Source organism: Periplaneta americana, chromosome 12 (genome assembly GCF_040183065.1).
Source record: "Periplaneta americana isolate PAMFEO1 chromosome 12, P.americana_PAMFEO1_priV1, whole genome shotgun sequence".
In the NCBI taxonomy this organism is placed as follows: Eukaryota; Metazoa; Arthropoda; class Insecta; order Blattodea; family Blattidae; genus Periplaneta; species Periplaneta americana.
Window position 1 is genome coordinate 117,469,543 of NC_091128.1, and position 20,864 is coordinate 117,490,406.

A 20,864-nucleotide genomic window follows, 5' to 3' on the forward strand; every position below is an offset into this window, starting at 1 on the left:
GGTACAGTCCAGTAGTCTACATAAATTTTACAGGGTTCAAATAATAATGCTGATGATATAAAATAATAATAATAATAATAATAATAATAATAATAATAGAATAATCGTGACAGAAATGATACAAAGATTGTAATACAAAATAATTCATTAATAATAATAATAGTAATAATAATAATAATAATAATAATAATAATAATAATAATAATAATAATAATAATAATAATAATAATAATAGTGATAAAACAAAAATATTTACAATAACAAAGTAAATACCAAGACGGATAAAATAAAATATAAAACCACTAGCGAGAGTTAACACAACTTAAACCAGCATATAATAACCGGAAAAAATGGCAAACTCGAAAATCAGCAGAAAAGTTCGTTGTATCGCAGACGACAGCAACCGCCGTATTCACATTGTGCTGTGCATTAATGGTAATAGTGGGGAGCTGAATGTCCACGTAACTGCCGTTCTCTTCGAATCTCCTCGTACAATCATGGGAAGTTAATGCTGTAAATACAAAATGTCTACGAGTCAAACTGTTCACTATTAGCAGGATAAATAAAAATAATACTGAAATATATTAATCGAGTTTCAGTTATAGATCTCTCCCTTTGTGCAAGAGGTATCATATCAAAATATTTTATGAATGGCGGGGAAAATATAAATTTCAATAACTTTCTAGTGAGAAGTACAATCAAGTGTATCTGTGGCGATGCTAAGGAATTATTTATTGGAGATATACACTGTTATTAATTAAGAAAATGATCTATTTATATTTATTACAATGTTTTATCTTATAGGTTACATGCATCAGATAAATACAATAAAAATTAATACCATATAATGCTAGTAACACTTAAAAAAATTTATAATAAAATTTATCAAATATCATACAAACATTTTCACTTTATTTTTAAACGTATACAAATAAGAAAGTTTAGCTTAAAGTATTTCTTATTTTGGCTTTGCCTCTGGTGATAACTTCCACGTGCACATTAAATCCGTTTACTTGCATGCCATTCATTCATAGTTTTCTGTACAAGGGCAGGTCATTCACTGCAAACCCAGCATTCTCCAATCTTTCTTAATTCTCTCGTGTTATACATGATTTTAACCATAAAGGCAGCTTCACAATTATCCGGGAAAGGCAATTAGAACGGGAACGGAAAACCGAGAAACGAGAACGGGAATACAAATATTTACAACTGAACAGAAAGAAGAAGCGTTTGCATTATTCTTTGTTTCAAGATGGACGACGACGAATTGGTTATATATTTTGGACTTTTTTGATACGTTTTAGTCGCTGAGACCACTAAAAGAAGGTTTATTTTATTTTATTGGGTTATTTTACGACGGTGTATCAACATCTCAGGTTCTTTAGCGTCTGAATAAAATGAAAGTGATAATGCCGGTGAAATGAGTCCGGGGTCCAGCACCGAAAGTTACCCAGGATTTGCTCGTATTGGATTGAAGGAAAACCCCGGAAAAAACCTCAACCAGGTAACTTTCCCCGAACGGGAATTGAACCCGGGCCACCTGGTTTCGCGGCCAGACGCGCTGACCGTTACTCCACAGATGTGGACACTAAAAGAAGATAAATTGTACTCACTATAATAAATGTCTTTCACAATTTTAATACGTAGGAAATTGGAAAATGAGAACTTCATTGCACTGTATCTCTTAAGGGGAATTGGACGTTATCGCATGCAAAGTAATGGTAAAAATAGCCTATCTTCAAGCAGTCATAAATGTAATACTATTTATCACAGCTCTTTCATTTTTTTAGTGATATATGTATACACATTAAGCTTTAAAATGAAAGAGGAATGGTTAATCTAGTGTAAATCTTACCCTTAAATTAATTTTTTTAATTTAAACATATTTTTTATATAAATTCACTACAAACCTGTGATTAGGTACACTCTATTCACTTATCATAGCACACATTGAATTAAAATTTTTTGGGTACTTACTGCTAATAGATACTAAAACATACCCTACTAAAATTATTAAAATATCTGTAATATTATGGGCATAGGGCTTATACTAATCTTCGTCATTTTTTTTATTTTACTGACGGTGACGATTGCTATAAGCCCTATGCCCATAATATTACTGATACAGTAATAATTTTAGTAGGATATGTTTTAGTATCTATTAGCAGTAAGTGATCAAATTTTCAATTCAATATGTCCTATAATAAGTGAATAGAGTGTACCTAATCACAGACATGTAGTGAATTTATAAAAAGAAATGTGCTTAATTAAAAAAAATAATTTAAGGATAGAGATTTACTCTAGAGTAACCATTCTTTTTCATTTTATAGCTTAATATGTATACACACATAGCTAACAAAAATGAAAGATCTCTGATAAATAGTATTATGTTTATGAACTGCTTGAAGATAGGCTATTTTTACCATTATTTTGCATGCGATAATGACCAACTCCCCTTAATAAGGTTTATGTACTACTGTACATTTTATATTAACAATGATAATAAATAATAACAATATATAAAATTAAATGAAAGGAAATGTAGAGTTTCACAAAATCAGAAGAAAAATGTTGCCCACTTTCCATCAGTATTCAGGATAAAATGAAACATCTCTCGGTATTACAAAATAATATTCAATTACAAATAGGCCTAAATTAAAATTCACAACTTTGTTCCAATATGCATAACATTTGCAATTTAAACCTAGCCTAACCACCGGAGTAGCTCAAAGGATGTGAGCATTTGCCTGCTGATCAGAAGCTGCTGTCGGGAGTAGCGTACATTCCCTTTTGAGTTGATTACCTTGTTGGGTTTATTCGAGGTTTTCTCCACCTATAAATGCGATTATTATGTAGGATAAGTCACAAGGCGAATTCTTGAGCCCATGAAGCCAAAACGCCACCTCCTTATCACCAATTCCATCAACGCCAAATAACCTAGTAGTCGATACAGCGTCCTTAAATTACCAACTAAAAGTCTATAATGCACTCTACGCAAGGAATCATAGATTCTAGAAAACTACAAAGAAATATTCAATGTTGTAACGAATTCCATCAGTTAGATCATAGTTATTTTGGCAACGTGCATGTATGTGTGACCGGGTATCAAAGCTGATGTTTTCTTGGCCTAGATCTCATAGTGACGTAATGCACATGGCCACCAGCGTCGACAGTCATTTATTATTGAGTCTTTTCATTCCCAATGTTTACTTTCCTTCATTTGTTTTCGTTTACGTCACAGCCTCACGTAATCGAATTCATTTTCCTCCTACACTTAAAGGAAATAGATGCGTTTCTACGCGCGAGAGAAAAGTGCTAAAATTTTAGTTAACAGAATTTATAATGGACCTCAGATACAACTACACAACGATGTATTACAAATCTTATTAGAGCACGTAAGTGAACTCGAAGGACCTCTTTATGCTGTACTTTACTGAACCTCATTACATATTTTCAAGTGTAAAAACACATTAATGTTCAGAAATTGGGAAAACACATTATCTTATTGTTACTGAAAGTGCAAATGATCTACAAATACTAACGAATGCAAGTTTATATACATAATATACGTACGTACATACATATATATTTGCATAAATACATGCGTGCGTGCATGCATAAGTACATACATACATATATACATACAGGTCTACCTACATGCTTACTTTAATGTATACGAAGTTTGATACGTCCAGGCGTACGTGCATACATGCAAACAAAGTACTTTTGGCAATCTTATTTTATTAATATTAAGAAAATCAGAACTAATTTAAAATTATTTAAAACATCAATAAAATCATTTGTATCACATTATTCAGCTCAATGGTGGACTTTGAACAAGTATAATGAAATAAGAGCTGTAGCGCTCTAGAGAAAGGAAGGAATGTTATTTGAAACACCACAAATAGAGCGGTAAAATCTACATTTAAAAATGTCTTCGTCTTATATCAACAGCCACCTGTGTTAACGGCCATTCTTCACAACAACATCTGGTGGCCACGTAAGATAGGTTGCACCGGTAGTAGAAAGTTAAAACAAAAGAAAAAGACACCAAACCATTGATTACGATATGAGGCCGTTGTAAAATCCGATAAAAATATACGAGTAAATAGGAGGAGAAATGAATAGGATGCGCATAAAACAATAATGATCAAAAATAGAATAGTGAAAGTAGCAAGGAGTAGAACACAGAATTATGAATATTTTAACAAAAGTAATAATAATAATATATTTATTGCAGCCAAATGGCCATTTAGATTGCATTTGATTTACTTTTGTTTTTGCGTATTCGCTTATTGATTTTGTTCTTTTGGCGCACAATACGATAGCGTTCACATTTCTTGCTGCACAATGTACACACGCATGAGTCACTCGGGTCGTGGTATGTTCTTGTCTTGCAGATAAGGTGATGGAATCCGTAGACTGCCAGTCTTGTTATTACATGCCAGAGTTCAAAGTTTTCCTTCGTCCATTCTCGGTCTATCATGGCTCATGTGGCGTAGAATTCTATTGGGGTGTTGACAATAATCGTTCCGAAGCGTTCGTCTTGGCCAGCATCATGTTTGTCCTTAGGTCTTCAGTAAGGAAGGTCTCCCTTGCGAGTAAAGTAATAGAAAGACTATTATTATGTTAGGTTCTAAGCCCAATTACAATTTGTAACTTAGCTTCATATTTCAAAATTAATAATATAAAAGCAAGATAAGTACATAACCGTAAGAACTACAAAGTAAATTTCAAAATTAGAAAAATAATCCATAATATTACAGTATATTTGAAATTGATCGAGTATTATTGTAAGTAATGAACATCTACTTGTAGATAAAAATGAGAGGAACGAAGAAAAATTTTCTCCGGCACCGGGATTTGAACCCGGGTTTTCAGCTCTATATGCTGACGCTCTATCCACTAAGCCACACCGGATTCCCATCCCGATGTCGGATTGAATCCTCTCAGTTTAAGTTCCACCTCTTGGGTTCTGCACAAAAATATCATAATGTACTTCGGTACATCGTAATAATCTATTTGTAGGCCTATGTCGATACTGGTTTTTTAATTGAGGTATTTTACGACGTTTTATCAACTGCGATGGTTATCTAGCGTCTGAGTAAAATGAGGGTGATTATGCCAGTGAAATGAGTTAGAGTCCAACGTCGAAAATTATCCAGCATTTGTTCTTAAGGGGACACATAAGGATTTTAAAACTTGTACAATTCTCATCCAAAATGTATTAATTTTAAACTACATAACCATGCTTACAATACTATTATCTGTACAAAATTTGGTACTATTAGGGCTAGTAGTTTTATAATTATATTGTTAAATATATTTATATTGACGACACTAAAAAGGCTCTTTGCCACTAAGTTTTAAATCTATTTAATTCATATTGGCTCAAAAGCTTGACAATAATCATGGGAATATAAATTCATTAACTTTTTGAGCTCAGTCTAAATAGAGAGTCACCATAAATTTTTAAATGGATTTTCTTAATTTTTTACCATTATTTCATCATGTGTCCCCTTAATGGGTTGAGGGAAAATCCCGGAAAAACCACAATCGAGTAACTTGTCCCAACCAGGATCTGAAGCCGGGTCCGCTTGTTTCACGGTCAGATATACTAACAGTTACTCAACAGCGGTGAACACTTAAGTTTTGGTTGATCTGATTAATATGATGGTACTTCATGTTGCTGAAAATGTCTGAGATTGCGAATCTCAATAGGTGTTTTGAAGGCCAAAACTGCTTCATCACACAATCACCACGAAGGCTTCGATTTATTTCTTATGTCACTTAATATTTTTTTAAATATTCTTTTTATCACCATGAATTTTCTTCTTTGTCTGAAGATTTGCTATACGTTGTGAAATACGCAACATCAGAAATGCTTTGTAGTGTAATTATTTTCATTATAATAGCCTAAAGGAAAATAAATGTAATAAGCTGTTGTTCCTTTGATGTTCTAACAGAATCAAAACATAATTTATATAACTGAAATTATTTTCCGGCGCCTATATCAAAGCTTCATCGACATGTTTGATTAATTGTGTAATCAATCTTTTGGAAAAGGGATTGAGATGAATAATTAACCACAATTACTGACAGAAGGGTACGATAATTACTCGAATTACTTCATTATTTATTCATAAAATTGCTTTGCCTAAGCTTGTATCAAATTTTAATCATGGCAAATGGATAGGTTCTGACAGCGCACTTCCTTTGTTTCATATAACACATTAGTTCGATTGACTGCAGGAAATGTATTTTCTGTTGCAATTTCCTATAAAAAATTGAATTAAAGATGATGTTCAAACAAAACTGTAGATCTAAATAAATCATAACTGAATTTTTTCTTTCCATCTCTTGAACGTTGCTTCATTATAAAACCATTTAGCCTAATAAGAGTTTATCATTTTTCTTGTCTTCTACTTCAGAACTATTTTCGGCCTCTAGAGACGTCCTCATGAACGGACAATTTGCAGTCTATATTAAGTAACAAAGTTAAGATGGCTGAAGAACGATTAGCGATAATCACTGAACTCTATGCTTCACAACAGGAACGGCTTCCAAGCGCTACTGGATGAGGTCGGCAGAAAAGTATGCACCCCGCACTAGCTTTGTCTTTCATATACTGGGTGTTCATTTCAAAGTGTGTCATGACGTCACTGTTGTTGGGTCACCGATTTGAAGCGAATTTCAGCTTATATGTTAGAGAAGTTGCCTATTATTTAAGGCGCTCTTCAATCTGAACTTGAGAACGTGTACGGTATAAATTGAACGTTTTTTTTATTTTTATTTTATTGGGTTATTTTACGACGCTGTATCAACATCTAGGTTATTTAGCGTCTGAATGATATGACTGTGATAATGCCGGTGAAATGAGTCCGGGGTCCAGCACCGAAAGTTATCCAGCATTTGCTCGTATTGGGTTGAGGGAAAACCCCGGAAAAAAACCTCAACCAGGTAACTTTCCCCGACCGGGATTCGAACCCGGGCCACCTGGTTTCGCAGCCAGACGCGCTGACCGTTACTCCACAGGTGTGGACCCTAAACTTGAACGTCGTAGCAACAGATGGCGGTCTGTACGGTCTGTGTGCTACCATAACCTCTTTCGAACTGTGTTTTGCGCCGGCAAGTCGTACGCAGGGTATTTGTTATCATCGGTTGCGTACGGTAACATTCCACAACACAAATCAAATGCTCCGTGTCCATGTTGACCGTCGAAGTTAATGTCAACAAATACGTAAGTAACCGTCTTAACCCTCTCCCCATATCCCGACAGTACGTATTTCCAAACAGTTCACATTCCTGCCACTACCGGCGCTACCGTACGTATCGGTACTTACTCTTCAGAATGAATGCCGTACTTGCTAGGCAACTTCTCTGCCTCATAGGTTATATACCTCTGCGGTATTCTCTAGGCTCATCGGCTAGCCACATGACGGCATACAGCGAGCCATGACATACTTTGAACTGAACACCCAGTAGTTCCTACTGCGCTGATGGCGTTAGAGTGAATAAAATGGAATTTTAAGTAGTTGAGCTTCGATTTAGTGGAAAAAATAAATTGGTGAACGTAAATTTAAGTTCTTACAAGACCACACAAACAAACTCCGTATGACGACATGCTGCAGACAAAGATAGCGATACTGAAGGATTTCCTTCCTTGTGTTCTTCAGTCCCTGCTGTATGTAAGACAAAGACGGCAATACTAAAGTATCTTCTTCCTTGTCTGCTTCAGCCCCTGTCGTATGTAAGACCGCCAGAGTCGGTTTCAGTTGTGAAGCATAGAGTTCAATGGCGATATTACATTGTGCTAGAATCAGCGAAGTTCATATTACAGCAGACATAAATGGAAAGAGAAGTAACATAGAGTGCTATTTCTGAGGAGCGTCATGGGAGTTACAAGAAGTGACAGAATTAGAAATGAAGACGTAAGGCATCACGTAAATAACTGTAGTAGTATATAAGACAGGGATCGAAGAATTCATAAATCGACGGATGGAATACGTAAACAAGAGGATGAAAGTAGATTACTGAAAATAACGTTGTCATTAATATGCATTAGACCTAGAAGTACAAGAGGATACAACAATGACTGCTTCGAACAATTAACATAGATGCAGCAACCCACTATTTGTCTAATGCTTTGTGAAAGAAAAATTAGAAAAAATTTACATTCTTGATAGTACATGGTTATTCGTACGGACAATATTTAGGTTTCTTAGGCTGACTGTAGATTACAGCTAAGGTCACTTTCACTTAAATTGGAATTTTTTGTGGTAAAAAAAAACTAATTTCTGACAGATTTTCTCACTAAATTTCCAGTTTTCCCGTCATTATTACTGCATATCTATAGAGATATACACATACCAACAAGTTTCTCTTTTGGAGAACTCAATTGTCTACTCTATAAACAACTTGTAGACAGCTTAAACAGCCTTAAAAATAGAGTCTATTTCCTACCATTATGACAAGAGTGTGGTTTCATAATTGTACACTATCAATACGTGGGACAAGTAAGAATAATTCCATTTCTACAAAATGATTTTATCACTTACCCTCTTAAATCAGCATTAATTTTAAATAAAATTACAATACAGTTTATTTTATTTCAAGCAATGCTAAATGAATTTATGCGAACCTCAAAGTCTTGTACATGAGTGGACAGAACAGAATGAAATATAAATGTGTTTATGTTATTTTTCTAGGTAAATAAATAGAGTCATACGTACAGTTATTCATTCATTGCCAGATTGTCAGTGGAGGACATTTTGAACAATTAATTAAATGAATTTAATTAATTATTGTTTACTGGTAGTAAAATTAACTGTCTCATGCATGTGTTTGTGTGAAAGTTAGTGGAATTGTGATACATTTCATTCTTATTGTGTTGAGAGACATCAACTTCAATTAAATAAGTGATTTTTTCGAGAATAGGCTGTAGAATTTCAAACACGCTCTTTCAGGAAATGTGAAATAAAATCGTATTTTATAAATTAAAAATTTGTTCGATGACATCATGGCTCATGATGAGATTAGATTAGATTTTATTAAAGTCATGAGTATTATTACAAATACTATGGACATAGTCATAATAAAACAAAACAAAGTGAATAAGATAATATTAAAAACATAAGTTATTAACTGAGAACTCAAAGTATTCACTAATACTATAAAAGGCATGGTTAATCATCCAACCTTTTAAAACATTCTTACTTATAGCTAACAGTGTGTGCAGACTTATGTAATCTATTAAAAGTAGATACTGCCATGGACATAATTTTTTTATTGTTTCCAGTCTAAGAACAATAACTACAGAAAATATTCATATTTTCAAAATAAATCCTTTTAAGAAATAAGATTCAACATTGTCTGAGCATTTTCCTTAGAAACCTTCCATATAATTATAAAACACATCATGCTTTACTTTTGTATATGTAAGTCCACACCTGTGGAGTAACGGTTAGCACGTCTAGCCGCGAAACCAGGTGGCCCGGGTTCGATTCCCGGTCGGGGCAAGTTACCTGGTTGAGGTTTTTTCCGGGGTTTTCCCTCAACCCAATATGAGCAAATGCTGGGTAACTTTTGGTGTTGGACCCCGGATCATTTCACCGGCATTATCACCTTCATCTCATTCAGACGCTAAATAACCTAAGCTGTTGATAAAGCGTCGTAAAATAACCTACTAAAATAAAATAAAAAAGCGTTTGTAAAACCCTGTATAATAAAAACTGTTTAATTCAGAGTTAATTTGAGATGGCTTGAAAGTTTGAAATATTAAATTGAGTGATCATACTTTACATAAAAATAACCCAATAGGAAACGATAAAATATAAAATAGTCACAAAGTTCAAATTTATATAATATACTCACATTCCGTTGTATTCAGTTATTTTTAAACGCACGGTGGGAAAGGTCATAAAACAAAATTTTCTATACAAATGCCAAGGGATTTGCCCCGATGAATCGATTCCTGTTTCTCCGATGTGGAGCCCCAATGCATCACCATCATATGCCCACGGATCCCTCATCAGTTTTCTGTATACATCCTCCGGGATATCGTGTTTTGGCTGATGTAGCGTAACATAGTATATGGACCATACAAAAAAAGTAGAAATTTCATATTACCATTGATATACTGTGGTGTGGAAGATAGGGTACGTGTTGGCAGGCAATATATAGTAAGGATGAACGCGGGGGATGCGTCTGTCCGTCCTAGCGATCAACTCATTCACTTATTCATTGCGCGTGGGAGTTAGAACAAGGAGAGTTGGTCCAAGAGCCGAGATGTCGAATAAAAGTCTCTTGCCAGTGCGGCTGTCTGATATAGAGGGCTGGGCATCACGGGCCTGCAGATGAATTATTGAAGCCCGAAACCCGTTGGTCCTGATTTCACCCTTACCCATTTATCCCGAACTTCTCTTTCCCCGCATCCGACTTCAGATCTACCTTTCCAAGAGGAAGGAAACTGTCTAGATCTAGCATATAAGAGAAAGTAAATGCTTCATATTTCGATTTTCATGACTTCTTAAGGGGACACTATGGTGAAATAATGATGAATAATTAAGAAAATCCACTTCTTTTGTTTTCATGATCGTAATTGAGGCGATTAGGAGCAAAGGAGTGTGGTATTTCTAAAAAAAAAATAATAATTAGGCTAAGTGCATCCAGGGTAAACTAAAGCATTTAAATTTCAGTGGTAAAGGGATATCTCTCTTAACCAGATCACACATTCACGTTTAAAATTAAAACTTCACTGAATTTACTAAAGCTTAGTAACTTTTAATTTTATTTTATGGAACATAACTTATAAAGGCTTAGATACAGCTTACAGTACTAAAATTTTTGTGTAAAATTACGTGTAAAACACTGTCCTTCTGCTATATGGAAAAAATATTTTTACGATTTAAAAAAATGATTTATCTATTTTTTTTTTTCAAAATTCAAAATGGTGGCAGTTCACTGTGCAGTGATGAAGCGTTTCCCTTATTGTATTTGAAACTGTTTTAAATTATCTAGCCATATAAGCAAATGTTGCTTAACATAAGGGGCGTTCTTCTCTCAAAGTGAGAGTCCCAACTTAACAGAGTGAAATCATGAAATATACCAAGAGTTGGTTGAAGGATATATTTTCTCCAAATGCCCAATGATAGTGGAATCCTGAAAAACATCAGCACACGGCTAAATAACCCATAATCATGCTCACAGTCCAACCCCAGTTAAATCCTGAAACATACAAACGTACTATTGAATAACAATAAAAAAATAATCGTCACAATTTAACCTACATGAACTCCTGTATGTCTTCACACACGATTATGGGACACAAATTAATGTTCTTAACGATCTAATCACCATGAATGCCTGAAACTCTGTTATCTCAAAACATAATTGATATATTCAATCTTTTTCACTTAACCAAACGCTCCGGAAAGTTGGATTTTCGTTAATGGTTTCATAGTTATTTTGCAACCTTTTCTGAAAATCTCGTTATCGATTTCTTCCTTATCACAATAATTTCCCAGTGAATGGACTAAAATAGTAAAGAACGAGAATACAAAAGAAAGGAAACAGGAGATACCTATTTTTGTTGTAGGCTGGAATTTATGAAACTGCAATTTTTTAATACTCCGACAGACAGGATAATCGTTATCCACGTAATTGGCACCGCGGATGGTCAGTTCCGGACAATCGGAGTGCAATATCTGTACATAGCTGATTCCAACTACGCAACTCATTGTGATCTGTGCGTGTATTGGATTGTTACCTTGCGGTTACCAGCAGCCACTGATGTGTGAAGAGAATCTGGTGATGATCCGCCTCAGCGGAGACCTTTTCATAATTGACGAGACCGGGTCTCAGTTTCTGGATGATCAGCCACAACATCGTCCTTGTAACGAGGTCGAGGGTTTATACGAAGAGGAAGCCAACCATGGAGGAAATAGTTACATCACCTCACAATATTTTAAGCTTCGAATCATTTCTTTTTATAACAATTACAGTTTTCGAATTACCTTAGCAGAATTCAAAATCTGGACTGTTGTCAGGCCTTAAATTTCTTTAAATACGTGGCATGATTCTCATGGCGTGGTGTCAGTATCATGCCGAACGTAGCTTAAGACATTACTTTTCTCAGAACATAATAATTTTTTCTTAAATGTTAACAATATTGTGAATTTATTTCAACTCAACAATAAGATTTTATTCTTCCAACAATAATTCCTTTCTACAATTCACTTTAAACGCTCTCGTCAACAATAGATTTTTCACTCAACACAGGATTCGTTATAGCACTCCACTGACGGCAATGACAATTTACTTGGACTATTACGAACAACAATGAACTGTTAATCTTAACTAATATTTACAAAGCACTATTTACAAATCAGAACTGTCAGTTCTCAGTTCACAGTTCTTCTAGCTCCGTCACTCGAGTTCACAGTATCTCGAACCACAGACCTTCAGAGACAGTTCACTGTACTCGAACTCAGGTCCCTCCAACTGCGGTCCACTGCACTCGAACTCAGGTCCCTCCAACTGCGGTCCACTGCACTCGAACTCAGGCCTTCGGATGCTGACACAGTCGCGGACGCACACTCGAGTCGAACTCTAGTACACAAGACTGGCTTGCTTGCTCTGGCTTAGTCACTGACTGGCTGACTAATCAACTGAAAAACTGCTCTCGTTCCTTCGCGTCCGTAATTTATAACCACAGCGACGTAGCCTCGAAAGTTCGAATTCGCGATTCTTCCACTTCGACGGATTTCTCGGCCTCTCTAGGCAAGCAGAAGATGCGCGCGCAAACTCCCTCGCCACGTAGGCCCTTTCCCCTTACTTCTCTCCGCCGCGCGCCATCCCAAAGTGCTCCGTGAAGCCCGCGTCGGCTCACGCGCGGTCTGCTCTCTTGCGGGACGCTGGTCGTGAGTTCGAATCTCACGTCGCTGTCACAATATTTTACGCGATAAGTACTATAAGCAAGAAAATCACAAACAATCCTAGTGGGACATCAACGTCTATTATGCATCATTACTCCTGCTCTTCCAGTCAAATTAAATGACACAATAATCCTTTTTGCTTCCAGCGTTAAAAACCTTAGAGTTTACTTCGATACGTATTTAAACTGGAATAACCAAGTAACCCATATTATAAAAAAATGCTTTCCATACTACATTCCTTAGTAGTAGTGGAAACAATGGTAATAGCCTACCCCACTTTGATTATTGTGATTTTCTACTCACTGACCTCAGTGTCAACCAGTCGCAAAAATTATAACGTGTTCATAATTCTTGTGTTCGCTTCGTCTGCGATGTCCGTCGCGCTGACTATATTACCACAGTCTAGTATATACAGTTACGAAGCTTCAGTTTATGAGGGTACTAGGAACAATAGACTGTGCAGGTACTATTTCGCATTGTCTGTAATGAGGCGATGATAGCGATCCTCGTGGTTAGCAACTATCTATGGATTCATATTTACTACGTATTGAGCTTCGTGACTGTATAATATTACGAGACTGTGATATTACCCCATCCTTCCAAACGCTAAACTGGCTACGGCTTAACGAACGTAGAAATTTTCATTCCTTTGTTCTCCTTTACCAAGTCCTTCACACCTCTACACCTACCTTGCCTCCCGTTTCAGTTACCTGTCATCATATCATAATCTCTTCACACGCACGCAAAATAGCTGCATACTAGCCATACCAACACATAAGACATCATCGCATTCATCATCATACACAATCTCGCTATCGCGCTTGTGCAAGACCCTACCCAGTGACATCAGATACTGTCGGAATTTAACATTGTTCAAAAACAAACTCATTAAGCATTTTCTTATTGCCTACAGTAGGTTTAATTTTTTACTTAAGTAAAAATATCTTCTTTGTTGTTAACTTCTACAATCAACTGTCTAGCCTTTATTAATCAGTTAATCTTTTAGTACTTTGATTTTTATTGTATTTTTAAATTTAACATTAATAGTAATTATAATTATAATTGTATTCTTAATACTGTAGTTGTAGTCCCATGGTAGAGGGGAAGAGAAGGCCTGATGACCTTATCTCTACCAGGTTAAATAAATAAATAAATAAATAAATAAATATAGATACTAATCTGATTTTTATTCTTATATAGCTGATTAATTCCGTTTATGGCAACTGCGTCCACGTAGAAATAAGCGCAGTTGAGTATCAATAAGCGAACCTTCTAGAAAAGCGTGATTATCTGTAGTAATTGCACGAGTGTTGGTTCATCTTATTGATAATTTCAAGAGCCTTAAGTGTGAGAGATATTATGCTAATAAAATGAAAGCCACGAGTACAATTTAATAAGGTTTTTCAACGAATAAAATTAAATTACTTTCAAAACCGATTTACTTACGTAAATGATAATAATTATTATAAAACACAGCAATAAGACATTATTATGTTTCTTCGCAATGAAGTACAACAACAAACTTATCTATCACGGCATACTAAGGCCGTGTCTCAAAGTTAGATTTTCTGCTGAAGTGAAGTAGATAATAATAATAATAATAATAATAATAATAATAATGATAATAAAAATAATAATAATCCGTGGCGCTACAGCCCATGAAGGGCCTAGACCGACCAGCCGGCTGCTGGCCTCACACCCACATGCTGAAGCAGAGGTGGACGATCATCCAACCAGAATGGAGGTATCGTGTGGTTAGCACGATGATCCCCCCAGCCGTGAGTGAACTAGATACTTGTCTAAAAATCCGGATGTGACGTCTGAAGTCATGATCCAAAGCTGCATACTGCATAGCAATTTTGTCCGTAGTAGCTCGTATACAAACATAATTGATTGATTGATTGATCGATCGATTGATGACTTGTACACTAAACAAACATGGATGCCTCATCAGCAATTAGAGCTATGAAATCTGAAGATGTTCAGGAAGTAAAATGTAGAACAATACGTTAAACTTCAACATTGACATTGGTACTCCGGTATCTTTTGTACAATGTTTTAAACATTATTGTAATATATTAGGCCATTATTTTTTCTACATAACTCGTAATGAAACTGCATTAGGACACTGTCTTCTTAATTCAGTGCTGCACCGTGACGTTATAGATTTAAGAAACATAGTCTATGAAGGCCGTGATTCAAGCATTTATGTCCAAAGCTCCCAATGTGTAGTTTACAAGTCAATGAGTTACTAGTCACTAGTGTGTGGTATGGACTTGAGCTTTGAGACACAGCCTAAATACTATTGCCAACTACTCAGAACGGAAATACGAAATAACAATACTTAACCTCAAAAGAAATGTTACATTAACAGAACAAGAATACGAAAGGATTTTACAGATATTAAATTACTTAAAGTTACACTTATTGAAAACGCAATTTTCAAAGTTAAATTTTGTTGGTTTTTCTTGATTTTTTTGTGATTGACACTGAAGTATTGTACGAGACGTTTTATTAGAAAAGACGCTTCCTTACAAAGCGTCTTATCAAGAAATATAACTTTGATTGGTTGATTTTAAGGCGATTGTGAAACGTTATTGACCAATATCGTAAATTCATCCTGTAAGTTGAATAGATAATGTAAACAGAGAGTCTCTTCAATAATACATCAAAGGAGAAAGAAAGTCTTATGAAATAAAATTGTCAGTCCGATTGCTGATCGCGTTTTATACACGAGCTACCTTAAGAAATATTCTGTTTTATGTGAACAAGTTGGTTAAATGAATATTTTAATTGCAATAATTATTTTGTTTATAAAGAAAAAAATGATAAAGATCAATTCAAGTTGAATATAAAATCTATTATTAATTATAGTATTCGCTATGATATTTTTAAGATTTTAATGTAACATAATTTAGAATCCCTGAGGTCATCGATTGTCCCTCCGTCATGTGGTAGCTATTAGGAGGCGTCCATTTTCTGCTACCCTTTCGAAATTCTCTGAACAACAGCAACAGCTCCAACAGACCACGGCCCTTCAGTCCGGATAAGATCGATCACTGTGCCGCCGGCGGTGAAAGCCTACATTCCAAGGTTTCTCTGAAGTTCCTTGAGCGGAACGGCAAAACTAGGTGTGAGACAAGTGTCCAACAGGCTTGGAGCTTATAGCCTATAATCAGTTTTTCTCAATCCAATCTCCCGCACAAGAACGCGTTTCACGTAGGCCTACCATTTAAATGTTTCTCATTCCATTTTCACAATTGACATAGGATATTTAAAAGTAGTTGTTGGTTTAATTACTATATTTATTTCTTGCTATTAAAATCGAACTCGTAACAATCTTCTTTCAATCAATAATTTAGAATTTTAGATAAAACAATGAATGCATATACCACCAATTTAATGTTTAGTTTCCAGTGGTGAAGAAAGGAAGGTAAATTGTAGATCTGTGAAGGGTTCGCTGTTGAGAACAAATTTACGAGCAAATTATAGTTCACCATTACAAAGCTAGCGAGCTTGTTCAAAATGCTAAATAAAATACCACTCACCACATCAACTCCGTTTTTTGACATGCTCTTAAAATTTCAATAATGGAAAACGATTCAAATATTATGTTTCCACCGACGCATGTGCTGTGCGCTTCACCTACATAAATTAATAATCTAGCTGTGTGTTGTGTTATATCGACACGAACAATCGAGCGCCAGACCGAAGCCATTATATTCGTGGAATATTGGAATAAAACAAAAATAAAAAACTTTCACACTTTCAGCAGAGTGTGACTTCAAACTGAGCGAAAATTACATCACGGTTGTCAAATCGAATGAGAATTTAGACAATTTACGTTTCAAAAAATGAGATGAAAGAGAGCTCTACAAAATTCACACAATTGAAATTTCCAACCAATATATTCTGATTTTTAATTTTTCAACAAATCGGGTAATTACGCTAACTTGGGTAATATTGACAATGTACAGAGATCGTGGTACGCAACATTCATTACTTTGTTTTTAGAACGTATCGTCGTTGTTCCTGCAATATCTCCTATGTGCAAAATATAAAACTTTTCAGTAGGAAGAAAAAAACACATTTATTCATCCTATGGCAGCCATACACAGGAGACTGTGAATTCTTACATTTTCGAAACGAAGAAATATAATTACACATAGGAGATACTATTATTTGCTATATCATTATTTGAGTTATTTAAGGAAACACTATGGTGAAATAATGGTGAAAAATTAAGAAAATCGATTTAAAAATTTATTGTGGCTCTCTATTTAGACCGAGCTCAAAAAGATAATTAATTTATGTTCCCATGATTATTTCAAGCTTTTGAGCTAATATGAATTAAAAATTGTGAAAATTGTGACGCAAGGAGCCTTTTTAATGACGTAATATAAAATATATTTAAAAAATATAATTTCAAAACTATTAGCCCTAATGGCACAAAATTTTGTGAAGATGATAATATTGTAGGCATGTTTACGTAGTTTAAAATTAATAAATTTTGGATGGAAATTGTAAAAGTTTTAAAACTCACAGAAATGCCCCCTTAATAGAGCAAAAATCTGAAAATCGATAAATATGTCACATAGGAGTTATTGCAGGAACAGCGACGGTATGCTAAAGGAATAGTAACGGTAATGGATAGAATTCAATTTTAATTTTTCTACCTCATATCACTCACTTACTGGCATTTAAGGAACCCGGAGGTTCATTGCCGCCCACACATAAGCCCGCCATTGGTCCCTATCCTGAGCAAGACTAATCTAGTCTCTACCATCATATCCCACCTCCCTCAAATCCATTTTAATATTATCTTCCCATCTACGTCTCGGCCTCCCCAAAGATCTTTTTCCCTCCGGTCTCCCAACTAACACTCTATATACATTTCTGGATTCGCCCATACGTGCTACATGCCCTGCCCATCTCAAACGTTGGGATTTAATGTTCCTAATTATGTCAGGTGAAGAATACAATGCGTGCAGCTCTGCGTTGTGTAACTTTCTCCATTCTCATGTAACTTCATCCCTCCTAGCCCCATATATTTTCCTAAGCACCTTATTCTCAAACACCCTTAATCTCTGTTCCTCTCTCAAAGTGAGAGTCTAAGTTTCACAACCATACAGAACAACCGGTAATATAACTGTTTTATAAATTCCAACTTTCAGATTTTTTGACAGCAGACTAGATGGCAAAAGCTTCGCAACCGAATAATAACATGCATTTCCCATATTTATTCTGCGTTTAATTTCCTCCCGAGTGTCATTTATATTTGTTACTGTTGCTCCAAGATATTTGAATTTTTCCACCTCTTCGAAGGATAAAATCTCCAATTTTTATATTTCCATTTCGTACAATATTCTGGTCACGAGACATAATAATAGGCCTCTATTTAGTTCTACCTCATATTACAGGATCGAAATAAGAGTTGCCAAATTTATTGCTTCTTGGTTGAGTTTTAACTTACGATCTTGGGCGCAATCTTTGTACAGCGTAGTAGGATAACCGAAAAGAAGAGAGAAACTTTGCGAATAATGCAAAATACATGTACATAGATCATTTGTATTAGTTTAATTTCTGGAATTTAACTACAAATAAAATTTTATACTTCGCATCAAATAAAACTTAGATTATTGTTGTAGGCTATATTTAAAATTAATGATTACTATTCTTGATAATGCGTTTGTAGTCGTATGAGAAAGCATCAAGTATTTGAACACCGATGTTTGCTAACCTTGTTAGAGTTGAAATGCTCTTACTCAGTCCCTCCATGTAAATTACTCGAGAGCAGTGTCGTGCAGGCTAGAACACGATGTATACATAATTCATGGTGACCTTATTCTGTGTTAAGTGACCTCAGTAGTTGACACAGCATGTTTAAATAAAGGAATAAACAAGTACACTAGCCGCTACTGCGTAGCAGAATAAACAGTATGCTTTGAACTGTTCTGTCACTCTACCGACAGCAGCACAGCGGCAATGCATTAGCAAATTAACTTATAAAATCACTTCTGTAAATGCGGACTGCGGGAACCAGTATGAGCATCGCTAACGAACCCTCGCCACAACCAGGAATGCCCTTTTCATGATTTGTGAGGAAATTATTCACCGACTTATAAACGAAGGTTTATAACAAAATTGTAAATTACATGAGTACATTTATGATAAATGTGTAGACTACTATAACTTCACTTTATACAGTTTAATTTGTTTAGCTACCTGCTTTTTGTCTAATAGGTACTGTATGTCCCTTCAAATCTTCCTGAGGGTATTCAGACACACACTTCATTCCTGGTCTCATTAGATTTGTATATGATCCTACAGCTTCCATGTGAACAGAATAAATATAAATAAATTCAAGGGAAAAATTGTTCCGGGGCCGGGTATCGATCCCGGGACCTCTGGTTGAACGTACCAGCGCTCTGCGAACTGAGCTACCCGGGAACTCCACCCGACACCGTCTCAACTTTTCCCTTTATATCCACACAACTCACGTGGGCTGACGAAACGCCAGAGACCCACATCGTTTAAGGGATTAGGTACAGCTTACAACAGTAAAATTTTTGGAAATATTCAACATTTTTTTGCCTCCATTATTATATCTTGTAAAATAATGAAAATTGGTATGTGTAAAACACAGTCCTTCTAGTATATGAAAATAGTACATTATGCAACGAACCTATAATGGTAGTAATTAAGACGCGAGTATGTTTGTTTATGAAACGAGCGCAAGCGAGTTTCATAATTTTCATACGAGCGTCTTAATTACCATTATAGGCAAGTTTCATACGACTTTTTATGTTCGACCATTTTCTAACTCGAAATTATTCAGAAGCATTCATTTTATTCGTATCTGACTGAAGATCGGAAGTGACCTTGTGCATAGCTCGTAAATTGTGAGATGTGCGCAGACGCGAAAGTATTGATTTTTTCCGAGGAACAATAATGTCATTGACCTTTATGTAATCTAGAGAATAACATGAACTAATTTTGATATAACCTGGAAATTGATTTAGAATTGAAAAACGAGATGACAAATTGAATTTATTTGAATATTATTTACAATTAACGCTAATTATTATAGTAACAGAACATAACCTTCTGCGACAGTATTGGATTTCCAGCCTCCGTGACGTTTCCCTCGTTGTCTTTCGATTGCATATCCGAGAATAATCGAAAACCTGAACTTTAATGAATAGGTGTACTTTAATGACATGCATTAAAGGACTGCTACCAGGTGTATAATTACTACATTTCGGCATGGTCGAGCATAAAACTATTTTTACGATCAAAAAAGTTATATATATATATATATATATATATATATATATATATTTTTTCAAAATTCAAAATGTGCAGTTCACTGTGCAGTGATGAAGCGTTTCCATCATAACTCATAAACTTGTTAACTTTTTCATATTCTCTCTCTTTTATTTTATTTCTCAAACACATTTTAAAATATCATGTTCTTTGAACTACAATTCTTAATAAATACTTTTTTTTATTTTGTGTTAGAAGAATATACTCATATTTAACCATTTTGTAAAATGAATTTAGTTTTTATCAGACAATCTATCAAAGATAGAGAAGTGGTCTTGCATCGTATTGTAGATATGACATGCATTAATACACGCAAGAAATTTCATCACAGAATGTTGGATAGTTTTTCAGTTATGTGGGAAACGCTTGATCACTGCACAGTGGAATGAATTTTTAGACAGAAAAAAAAAAAACAAAAAAAAAAAACAAAAACAAAAAAAAATGTAAATAATATTTTAAATCGTAAAAATATATTTTTTTTTCTTATAGCAGAAGGACAGTGTTTTACACATACTAATTTTCATTATTGTACAAGATACGGTAATGGAGGAAAGAAATGTTGAATATTTCCAAAATTTTACTGCTGTAAGCTGTACATAACCC

General features: G+C 35.0%; 1 protein-coding gene and 1 non-coding gene across 3 annotated transcripts in view; one reads left to right on the forward strand and one right to left on the reverse strand.

Moving 5' to 3' along the window:
• The window catches only part of LOC138710843 (uncharacterized), an 858,539-nt gene that overhangs the window by 57,094 nt on the left and 780,581 nt on the right, over positions 1-20,864 (forward strand). The window lies entirely within an intron of this gene.
• On the reverse strand, positions 4,849-4,920 carry TRNAY-AUA (transfer RNA tyrosine (anticodon AUA)). Its single transcript has one exon. It is a non-coding gene; the product is annotated as a tRNA-Tyr (tRNA).